At 39.1% G+C, this 11,626-nt stretch overlaps 1 protein-coding gene across 2 annotated transcripts in view; it reads left to right on the top strand.

Annotated features, from left to right (window-relative positions):
• Positions 1-492: 492 nt before the first annotated feature.
• Positions 493-11,626, top strand: part of LOC124354737 (zinc finger protein 608-like) — a 65,901-nt gene continuing 54,767 nt past the window's right edge. For both annotated transcript variants that reach the window (XM_046805404.1, XM_046805405.1), the window contains exon 1: positions 493-797. The gene's annotated coding sequence lies outside the window, so the exon portion shown is untranslated. The remainder of the gene's footprint in view (positions 798-11,626) is intronic.

Raw genomic sequence — 11,626 nt, 5'->3', positions numbered from 1 at the left:
GAAGAATTCAAACCCCTTTCTATTACTGTACATTACAATATATAAAAAAAAACTTAAGGGCACCATTTTCTTCAATAGGCTACTTGGTAGCAGTTTCATCTTTACTTTACTTTACTCAGTTTCATCTGTAGACTATAACGTGGGCATTTAAAGGCAATAGAGTTAACATCTTGAAAACAAAATAATTTATTCTTGTCTGCTCTTCAACAACGGAGCCTAATAACAAGTTCTGGGACCGAAAACAGTTTCACAACACGGACTCACAGCGGGGTGCTTTTATTACAAAACGATCGTGTTTGTTTTATTTCAATTCAGAAGGCGGACGACAAATAACTGAAAAGTTGTATTACAACTTGCTTACTTGGTCTTGCGCTGGGGGACTAGTTTTTTTTAGTAGGCAACCTAACCTCTCCCCTAACACCGAGCGCAAAGATCCCATCACCGTACACGTTCCTTTGTGTGGCTCAGCGCGCCTCTACTGGCTGTTGCTAGGTCGAGCCGCAGCTGGCCTGCCGTGCCGATCGCTCTGCTCAGTGGAGGTCCTACTGCCAGCCGTGACGAGTGAAATGTGCTTGTGCTGTAGTGTTGTGTGCCTGCCCGAGTGTTGTGAGTGCAGTTTAGTGTTTTAGTGTAACCGACCACCAAAAAGGAATACAATTTTGTTATTGTTATTTGGTTTATCTGTGATTTCGGTGTTACTGTGATACCATTACATTTGAAGGAATATACTTACGCCCATTATTTTGGATAATCACGTGTTTTCTGTTGATGGAGCTACGCATATTTCGCACACGGAGGTCAGTAAATTTGTTTTAAAAAGTATTTTACAAGCTAGTCAATAGGATACTAATTAGACTTACTCAAAACTAAGTAAGTACATTCCCTGTCAGAGATTGTACCTTGTAGATGCACTGTAAAGCAATCGATTTAGTACACAAATTAGTTTTAAAATAAATAAAAAATAATTTTCTTTGTATTGATAAATAATTAGTATAAGCTAGTCCCCAGTTGTTGCAGTGAAAAAGAGAGTCATTCTACTGTAAGATAGACTGAAACTATGTAAATAGAAAACTGAAGAAAAGGTAGTATTCTACTCCTAATAACTAAGACGTAGATAGAAGCCATATAGAAGAGGAAGCCAAATAGAAACGAACGAACGAACGAACGAACCTACGATGCTATTTGTTCACAGTACTTGTCCACCCAACGATCTGTATTTGTAGCTAGGCTTGACTTAGAAACTAATTTAATTGCATGTAATTGTTGCCTAAAAATATCGTAATATAGATCCTGAAATTTAATCACTCTTTATTTAGGTGTAAAGGACATATTGCCCTTGTTGGGTCAAGTAAAACATATAACAGGGGTTTCTAAATTCAAGAATAAAGAAGGTAGAAGAAGCATCCTTAATTTGACACTAAGTAATTTTGTTTCATAACTGAACATTGTAACATTCTAATGAGTGGAAAATTATATTTTAAAACATGTTATGCCATTATGTAAATATGCAGCATAAAACAGTAAACATGCTGGTTTCTAGTCACTTTTTACATAATCTCAAATTTTCATGTTATAATGCTTATGTTATGATTATATAAAGTTGTTTGTCATAAGATAGTTATTACATGACAAACCATGTTATTTACTGAGTTGAGAGTTCTAAATTCAGCAGAACCTTTTAAAATGTGATTTTTATCTTTGTATTTTGTTTATGGTCATAATGTAAATATTTTTTATCTTTGCAACTGAAATTTCACAGGAAGTCACGTGATTGCAATAGTGAGGGGAACATGAGAGGGGATGGGCTTGTCCCGATTCACGTAGGGAGGGAGGGGAGTGGATTAAGTCTTGTACTTGAGGCTATTTATTCAGCGTGTAATGCCCCTCTTGTGGTTTTTAATTGTCTGCATAAAGATCGGTATCAATCAAACCAAGATTAAATGATTGGATGGTATAAATTATTCCAGGACATGAGCGCTCTGAGACTCAAAATTAAATTCACCATAAAATGACACCACTAAGTTTCCATGTCTTTTTAATCGATGGAAATTAAAAAATTACAATCATCCGTACCAAACCGATATCCATACCTGGTGGAAGAAATCCGGTATGACTTAACGTGGCAACGGTCGATGTGTACTACGAGTCATCAAGATGCTTCATCACTACCTTCATCATCATCATCATCATCATCAGATTAAATGGTAAGCATCAAATCGGCTAAGCGAAACGGGAGATCCGTTTACTGGATGTCATAAAACTTTTATAATGTCTTTTAATTTTTTAAGTTGTGAACGTATCAACAGTTTTATACAAAGAGTTCTTGGCGAATACAAGAAGGAAATCTGGAGATGAAGATGGAACTTGAGTTTTATTAAAATATTTGTTGTAGATATTCATAGTTAAACTTTGTTTGATGTACTCAATTTGATTTACACGGATTTTTAATAAAATCAGCCCTAATATTTACGTGTTTTGGATCAGCGCAAACCGAGGAAATAAAATAAATGCATTTGCTACTATAAGTTCCGGTGTGATTTCTTCCACAAGAGGTCCCTCCCTTGAGATGTAAATGGACTGAGAGTGGTGGGAGGGGGAGGAGTTGTCAGCCGCTCCTGAATTATTGACTCCACTTCTGAACTTTCAGGGTCTAGGTTGTTGTTCCCTCACCCACCACCCGGCTCTAGAACCCGTAGGTGCACATTGCCTGTGGACCCGAGGTATATTGTAGCTGCACGTACGATGTACTCGTGACTCTCGTAAACGAACAAGAAAGTATAAACTAACGAAATTGCTCTTTGAAAAGAAGATGAGCCTACTTGTCATGTAAAAACAGCAGTAAACTAGACTGTGTTTTACCGCACTCTTCAACCGACCGACTTTCATTGCATGTAGAACACAAACCTTCCTACATTATCTTGGATGAGTAAATAATAAGTAGCCTCACTCGAAATTGAATTTGAAGATTTGTATGTTTTGTTAATAAAACAGATATTACACTCTTGTAAATTTGTTGAGTTTGAATATATCGTGTGAGAATTGATAAATGTTGAACAAATTGTGTGCTTTATGCTGATGACAAAGTAGATCTGGTATAGGTACAGAATGTATTGGAATATAAAGAACAGCTGTTCCTCTCTTTAATTATTTCAGTTCCTCTGAGCAGTATAACATCAGTTACAATCCCAACTGCTCCTGTTAAATTGAATATCATTATTTTAGTATGAATGATATTTAAGTGTGTCTACTTGAAACATCAGTGATGGGCCAGGGTTCACGTCGGCCCCGAATAACATGTAGGGATGGATTCTATGTAATCTTGTGGTGTAAGGGCGTATGTTTCTAATAAGTGATATTGTATGTTGATCAAGTATAATTTCGAAATACGAATCTTCCCGATGTATCTGCTATTAGATTCCGCTCCTCTACACCTTCCTACGCTGGGGCCCCAAAGGTCGACCAGCATAAGTCACCTTTCCAGATATGTTAGTGACTCAGCTGTCTTGGGAATGGCAAATAGTTATTTACATTCTCCTAATATTATACCTGGCCATGTTAACAGGAGGTGCACTCTTAACTTTTCTTCTATTATATCCCCCGTTTAGTGCGGGTTTGGTGTCGGCAACATTGTGAAGCGATGGCGAGAGCACCCTTCTCCCTTATCGCGGGTTCTCAGGTGCACGTCATAAGACATTTCTTTCAAAGTAACAAATTTTAATTTGTTTGCTCTTAGGAAAATGTTTAATGTATATTAATATAGTTATTAATTTTGCTTTACTCATAAAATATATGTACAAACAATAAAAATCCGACAGTTTTAGGTATTGTTTGAGTTAATATTATAAAATATAACAACATTAAACATTATGTTCTAAGTTATACTATTTTTTCAATGCTATTACTTGTCTGATCAAAATATTGATAGATATTCATGGTCGTGAGAAAATCCTCTTTAATATATTATTTCTTTTAATTACATTTTAAAGAAAAAGTACGGTTTTCAGAAAAGCCTAGTTGTGAATCTTCTTCAGATCGGATAGCGAGCTCGCTGCGTTGCTAAAGTTGCAGAGTTGCAGAGCACGCAGTGTAGTTCCAGTATTCATCGTCTGGTCGGACACGTATGACAGGCGGGACGAGATAGCGAGCCCGCTGCGTTGCTAAAGTTGCAGAGTTGCAGAGCACGCAGTGTAGTTCCAGTATTCATCGTCAGGTCGGACACGTATGACAGGCGGGACGAGATAACGAGTCCGCTGCGTTGCTAAAGTTGCAGAGTTGCAGAGCACGCAGTGTAGTTCCAGTATTCATCGTCAGGTCGGACACGTATGACAGGCGGGACGAGATAACGAGCCCGCTGCGTTGCTAAAGTTGCAGAGTTGCAGAGCACGCAGTGTAGTTCCAGTATTCATCGTCAGGTCGGACACGTATGACAGGCGGGACGAGATAGCGAGCTCGCTGCGTTGCTAAAGTTGCAGAGTTGCAGAGCACGCAGTGTAGTTGCAGTATTCATCGTCTGGTCGGACACGTATGACAGGCGGGACGAGATAGCGAGCCCGCTGCGTTGCTAAAGTTGCAGAGTTGCAGAGCACGCAGTGTAGTTGCAGTATTCATCGTCTGGTCGGACACGTATGACAGGCGGGACGAGATAGCGAGCCCGCTGCGTTGCTAAAGTTGCACAGTTGCAGAGCACGCAGTGTAGTTCCAGTATTCATCGTCAGGTCGGAACAAGTATGACAGGCGGGACGAGATAGCGAGCCCGCTGCGTTGCTAAAGTTGCACAGTTGCAGAGCACGCAGTGTAGTTCCAGTATTCATCGTCAGGTCGGACAAGTATGACAGGCGGGACGAGATAGCGAGCCCGCTGCGTTGCTAAACTTGCAAAGTTACAGAGCACGCAGTGTAGTTCCAGTATTCATCGTCAGGTCGGACACGTATGACAGGCGGGACGAGATAGCGAGCCCCCTGCGTTGCTAAACTTGCAAAGTTGCAGAGCACGCAGTGTAGTTCCAGTATTCATGTATGACAGGCGGGACGAGATAGCGAGCCCGCTGCGTTGCTAAAGTTGCTGAGTTGCAGTGTAGTTCCAGTATTAACATTCCTCCAGATTCAATTCCGAACAGAAATTCTTGATTAATTCTTGTGAAGTGAAATTTAAAATGTGTCAACTTATTTATTAACTTTTACATCGTGTATGGGTAGGTTTTCGTGAAATGGAGATATCAATATTTAGTTCTCTTATTTGAAATCTCCATTTACTCAACATAGGCCTAAATAATTTGTTGAACATTTAACTACAGTTTAATACCATAGATTTCGGTTATAGAACTATTGCTATGAATACAAATGTGTGATCATGTAAAAGTATCCGTCATTACTGGCTGAGTATAATTCATTAGAGAAAGCTATGATTTATTTGGGTTTTTGTAGTAGCTTGTTATGTCAAGGAAGTCACCTTTTTGTTGTTACGTGAAAGTTGCCGCTAGTTTTATCACCCAGTTAAAAATCTAGGGATAAAATTAATTATATGAACTTTACCAATGAAAAAGCGGAGTTCACACATTACAATTATTCTTAATTTAGTAAAATCATTACCGAATTAATCCTGTCATGGCTACACACCATATGAGAATAGAGATAATTCACATTAACCATTATAAACTTTTTACCTCTTTAAGTACTGAAAACAGACTTAATTTTTTAAATTTATTCGTTTACCATTATATTATAACCAGGTTTTATGTACTAAGTAAAACGTTTATGTACTTGCTGACCGTCTGACATGATTGTAAATTTTATCGTTTCTTTTGTTCTTAGTCTATTTTCACTTCTATTATAGCCTACACAATGTGAACCGCGCTTTTGGCTGGAGCAGTAGGACTGACAATGGTGTGCCACCTCGGTTATGTATCGTGTACAGTATCCGTTTTATTATTTTGGTTGAGCAAGAATGGTGGCAGGCGTACATCTTATTTTAAATTCAACCTTAACCAAAAAGGTTTACACAAACCAGTCAGTTTATGCAAAACACGTACATACATATTTTTAATAAAACTTTTGGTCGGAAAAAACGAATTTTGTCGGTGATTGAAGTTAACTTAGTCGTAATTACGTTAAAGACGGATTTCCTATCTTACTATTATTTAACACTCTTTCCAATTTGTGTTACTGTGAAAGTGGGCCAAAAATGTACGGATACCAGCGTTTGACTGGCCCGTTTCCTTTTTAATTCCTTGAAACATTCGGAATCTTTGCTGTTATTTTCCTTTAAAACGGAATTTCCTTGTTTATTTTACATTTGTGGCAAATTACAGAAAAGGAGATGGAAGAAATGTAACGGATGATGATAAGACACAGTGGTATGTGCACCACAATACTGAACCACAAACAAAGGTTACCAAAGTTACCACATCAGAGACGGGACCGGTTTTGGGTGGTAACTCATCGATATTTCACCCCTCCGATACGTACAAACCAATTAGCTAACAAGCTGCTGTGGTTTCACTGTCCATTGTGCCCTGAACTATGTATATTAGGTAATGTTACGGGCGATTTACAGCCATCATTCGTCGCTGAGAAGAGGGCTACTAGTTTTGTCGCCGATAACTGAGCGATAAGCGCTGTTAAGAGCGATAACGATAAGTGGAGTAGGGAGATAAGAGTAATCGCTCAGACCTCTCATTAACTGTCGGATACGGGTACAAACAAAAACCGGGGCCCATTAGTCCCCGGGTTCTATTCCGTTCCCCGCCCTGCAATCTGCAATCTCGTGCACGCACGCGCACTCATGGCCGCAATTAGCGTGCAGCAGGATGTATGCAAGGTCGTTAATTAGCACGGATTAAACCTGTTATTAATTGTTACAGTAGCACCCGTAATATAATTGCAACAACAAATTAAAGCTGTTCTAATCGTTTCGGTTAATTGGGTTGTATTTAAATACAACGGTAGCGCATTGTTTTCTAATGGGCATACTTTGTTTCAGTTAGTTATTTCGTTGATAACATGTTCTATTTCAACATTAATTTATTTGTACACACAACAGCGTAATTCTTTTTCTACTACATGTACAGTTTGAATAGCCAAGTGGTCTACAGTTTGAATAGTCCATACATTTTTCGAGAATTTGGTTTTTCTATATTATAGGCGAGAGTAAAAAAAGACATTGAGTATCCAAACTTAATAGTTAACTTAACGATTTGGAAATCTGTAAAATAGTTACATCACAACAAAATACAAACATCGCCAGATCATAACAGCAAGTGTGTGATAGATAAATTTCATTATTTTAAATATTTTTCATTTAACACTACATAAATGTGCTTTACAGTATTTACGAAATAACTCAAATTAATTTAGAAAACGCTCTGTATAAGTTTCACAAATATTTTCTTTTAGTTTGACCCGAAATCCACATGCTGTCTATTGGACAATGGAAGAAGTAAACATGGCTTAAAATAGTTCTGAATTCGTAAACAATTAGTAAACAACATTTTAATGTAGGAATACTTCCCTAAGAGTGTCAATGATTGACAGAGAGAGGTGTCAGTGTGTGGGCCGAAACAGAGATAGAAAGAGCAGTGGGCCCAGCGCCGATCCCTGGGGCACCCCACGCAAGGTCGTCCCGCCTCTATAATTGAATAGCCCGACCAGAGGCGATGATATATCTCTCGTCTGTTTGCATAACTCGTTCCCGGGCCTGGGACGGACGGCCGTGGCGTGGCGTTAGCGGAGATTGCCACCTCGATTCCGTCACCAATTTCCTGTTCGACTAATTGGTCGGCTTCCTCAGCGTCTGTTGTCCGCTTGACGTAGGAATTCTAAGACTTGTAGAAGAAAAAGAGCTCGTTTCTGGCAAGTCCCAGAGGAATGTCGGACGCAATGCGATTCCTGGACTTGTGTTACACTGATTGCTTTCTTGCCAGTTTTAACAGGTGTGGAAGTCAGTTTAGTAGTAGAATCTACGATGGCTTGATGTCTGCTTTGAAACGATTTGTCATGGGGCTTGCGGAATTTGTCGAGATTGCAATCTTGTAACCTGTATAGACGTATAAACTGTTACATAATGATGTTTCTGATTGCATTGATAATTTTAGAGTAATTCCATAATTATTATTTTTGCTGCTTATATTAAAATCTATATGATGAATTCGAAAATCAAGGTTAGATACGTTGATACGATTTGCATTGTGGTGGAAGTCCTGAATAAGTGTATTTCTTTCTTGACTACATTATTGATTTTGGTATTTTAATTTTTAAATATATTTATTATATCTTTCGTTTATGGCAACACCTCTTTTGGATGTAACTCCGGAAATTGTTATTCGAAATATCTGGATATGAATATATTAATATTTTAATTACATAATAAGACATTTTATAACTCGAGAAAATTACATTTATCTCGTCGTAACGTAGGAACGAGTTTAAAGAGATCAACAAAGTGTTTTAGTAATCATTCCAAGTTTCTTGGCATAAACTTTGATAGTCTAGAGTTATAAACAAGTGTTTTTTCTTTTGAACGTAAACAAGGTTGTTATCCAACAGATTGTGGCCTCATGGAGTAATTAAGCAATTTGACGAACTTGACCGTTTAAATAATTTCTTAGTCACATTATTTTTAATGGGTTTTCTCTAGTCCTATTGATAAGGGAAACTCTATTTTTAATGCTAAACCGGTATTTAAGTTTTTGTGTTGATAGAGTGTCGTTTAAAAACTCTTAGGCACATATTTGCATAACCTGACTCAGATAATCTCTCTATTACAATTTTGTTCCCAAAAATGCATATTCCTAACTCAAAATCTTAAACCCATTCATACGTAAAATGCTTATTTTAAAGATACATTATATTCAATCATTATTTCTTTTACGTATTTCTTCAATACAAAATTATTTTTTCATAATAACAGACAAAATTTGTTGTAAATTACGGTTTGAGACCATTTACATAATGCATATATATATATATATATATATATATATATATTATGTATATATATATATATGCATTATGTAAATATATATATATATATATATATATATATATATATATGCTGTTTCATTTAGATAATTAAGTTTAGAGAATAAAAATCTCAGTTTCTATATAAATTACTGGTCTACAAAATTGAAGTTATTTTTTTATGATCAAAGAAATTGTGGTTAAGTCCCTGCCTATTATTTACACAAACCTATCGGGTAAAAAAGTCGCATCTTTCAGTATAAATGCCAAAAATTTTGTTTCACTTTATAAGAGTTTTTCAGTTTTATTTAAATTTTTGTTACATAGAAAATTAAGCAAAGCAATATTGTGATATAAGAAGTACAAAAAGAAGGAAGTCTAAATGTTAAAGATAATTTTAGGATTTGCTACAGTGCACCGGTGAGGCGCGTGATTCCGCTCCTCTTGCCCCGTTACAGTTCCTGGCGGTGAGAAGTTCTCGCGGAACCCTCGGTGGTGGAGCCGGGCCTATCAGTTTCGCTAGCAACTGGAGTGGAAAGGCTGGTTGGGAAAGGTGAACACCACACCGGCAAGTGGTACCGACTACCTGAAATCCGCTCAGATCCGGTTACCTGTGCAGTCAACCTTCCCTGCCGTGTCACTTGTCGTTACGTGGCGTTAACTGGGCTCCGTGGAGCGACCGCATTCTACCCGGCTGGACACATTTCTAATCTTAAACGCGAGTCAATCTATGCAATGTGCCTCTTGTGTCCATTGTTATCTGAGTCATCTTTGTCACAGAAAACTGGCTTAGCTCTCACAATTGTTTTTTTTTTTTATTATGAGACAGCCTCTGTTTTCGTCGTTCGAGGCTTTTCAGAATCTGTGCATATTAACGCTCTGCTTCTGACCATATTTGGCAGGCTACAGGTTTGTCGGAGTTGGCCGAGAAGGAAGTTGCTGAGCTCGATATGCTTTGTCTTATGGCGGTGCCCTAATAGCTACTTACAAAGAACCTGGAGGAGAAGTTGTGGACTAGAGGCCATTTGACAATTTCGACTACAGGTTTGTCGGAGTTGGCCGAGAAGGAAGTTGCTGAGCTCGATATGCTTTGTCTTATGGCGGTGCCCTAATAGCTACTTACAAAGAACCTGGAGGAGAAGTTGTGGACTAGAGGCCATTTGACAATTTCGACTACAGGTTTGTCGGAGTTGGCCGAGAAGGAAGTTGCTGAGCTCGATATGCTTTGTCTTATGGCGGTGCCCTAATAGCTACTTACAAAGAACCTGGAGGAGAAGTTGTGGACTAGAGGCCATTTGACAATTTCGACTACAGGTTTGTCGGAGTTGGCCGAGAAGGAAGTTGCTGAGCTCGATATGCTTTGTCTTATGGCGGTGCCCTAATAGCTACTTACAAAGAACCTGGAGGAGAAGTTGTGGACTAGAGGCCATTTGACAATTTCGACTACAGGTTTGTCGGAGTTGGCCGAGAAGGAAGTTGCTGAGCTCGATATGCTTTGTCTTATGGCGGTGCCCTAATAGCTACTTACAAAGAACCTGGAGGAGAAGTTGTGGACTAGAGGCCATTTGACAATTTCGACTACAGGTTTGTCGGAGTTGGCCGAGAAGGAAGTTGCTGAGCTCGATATGCTTTGTCTTATGGCGGTGCCCTAATAGCTACTTACAAAGAACCTGGAGGAGAAGTTGTGGACTAGAGGCCATTTGACAATTTCGACTACAGGTTTGTCGGAGTTGGCCGAGAAGGAAGTTGCTGAGCTCGATATGCTTTGTCTTATGGCGGTGCCCTAATAGCTACTTACAAAGAACCTGGAGGAGAAGTTGTGGACTAGAGGCCATTTGACAATTTCGACTACAGGTTTGTCGGAGTTGGCCGAGAAGGAAGTTGCTGAGCTCGATATGCTTTGTCTTATGGCGGTGCCCTAATAGCTACTTACAAAGAACCTGGAGGAGAAGTTGTGTGGACTAGAGGCCATTTGACAATTTCGACTACAGGTTTGTCGGAGTTGGCCGAGAAGGAAGTTGCTGAGCTCGATATGCTTTGTCTTATGGCGGTGCCCTAATAGCTACTTACAAAGAACCTGGAGGAGAAGTTGTGGACTAGAGGCCATTTGACAATTTCGACTACGGATTTGAACTTAGGAAGAGTACAGAAGTCACTGCCTCACTAGATTGAATCCGTTTCCCTTGGAATCTCAAATAGGATTATATTCAGTTCGAATCTGCCTCGAACGACAAGAAGGCGATCTTTGGACAGAGGTGGTGCCATAACGTGTCAGAGATTACGCTCGCGTGTTTCAGGTTTACCACAAAACTCAAATAGGATTATATTCAGTTCGAATCTGCCTCGAACGACAAGAAGGCGATCTTTGGACAGAGGTGGTGCCATAACGTGTCAGAGATTACGCTCGCGTGTTTCAGGTTTACCACAAAACTCAAATAGGATTATATTCAGTTCGAATCTGCCTCGAACGACAAGAAGGCGATCTTTGGACAGAGGTGGTGCCATAACGTGTCAGAGATTACGCTCGCGTGTTTCAGGTTTACCACAAAACTCAAATAGGATTATATTCAGTTCGAATCTGCCTCGAACGACAAGAAGGCGATCTTTGGACAGAGGTGGTGCCATAACGTGTCAGAGATTACGCTCGCGTGTTTCTGGCAACGTCGCGTCGG

This window comes from Homalodisca vitripennis, chromosome 2 (genome assembly GCF_021130785.1).
Source record: "Homalodisca vitripennis isolate AUS2020 chromosome 2, UT_GWSS_2.1, whole genome shotgun sequence".
Taxonomy (NCBI): Eukaryota; Metazoa; Arthropoda; class Insecta; order Hemiptera; family Cicadellidae; genus Homalodisca; species Homalodisca vitripennis.
This window is presented reverse-complemented; position numbering and strand designations above follow the sequence as displayed.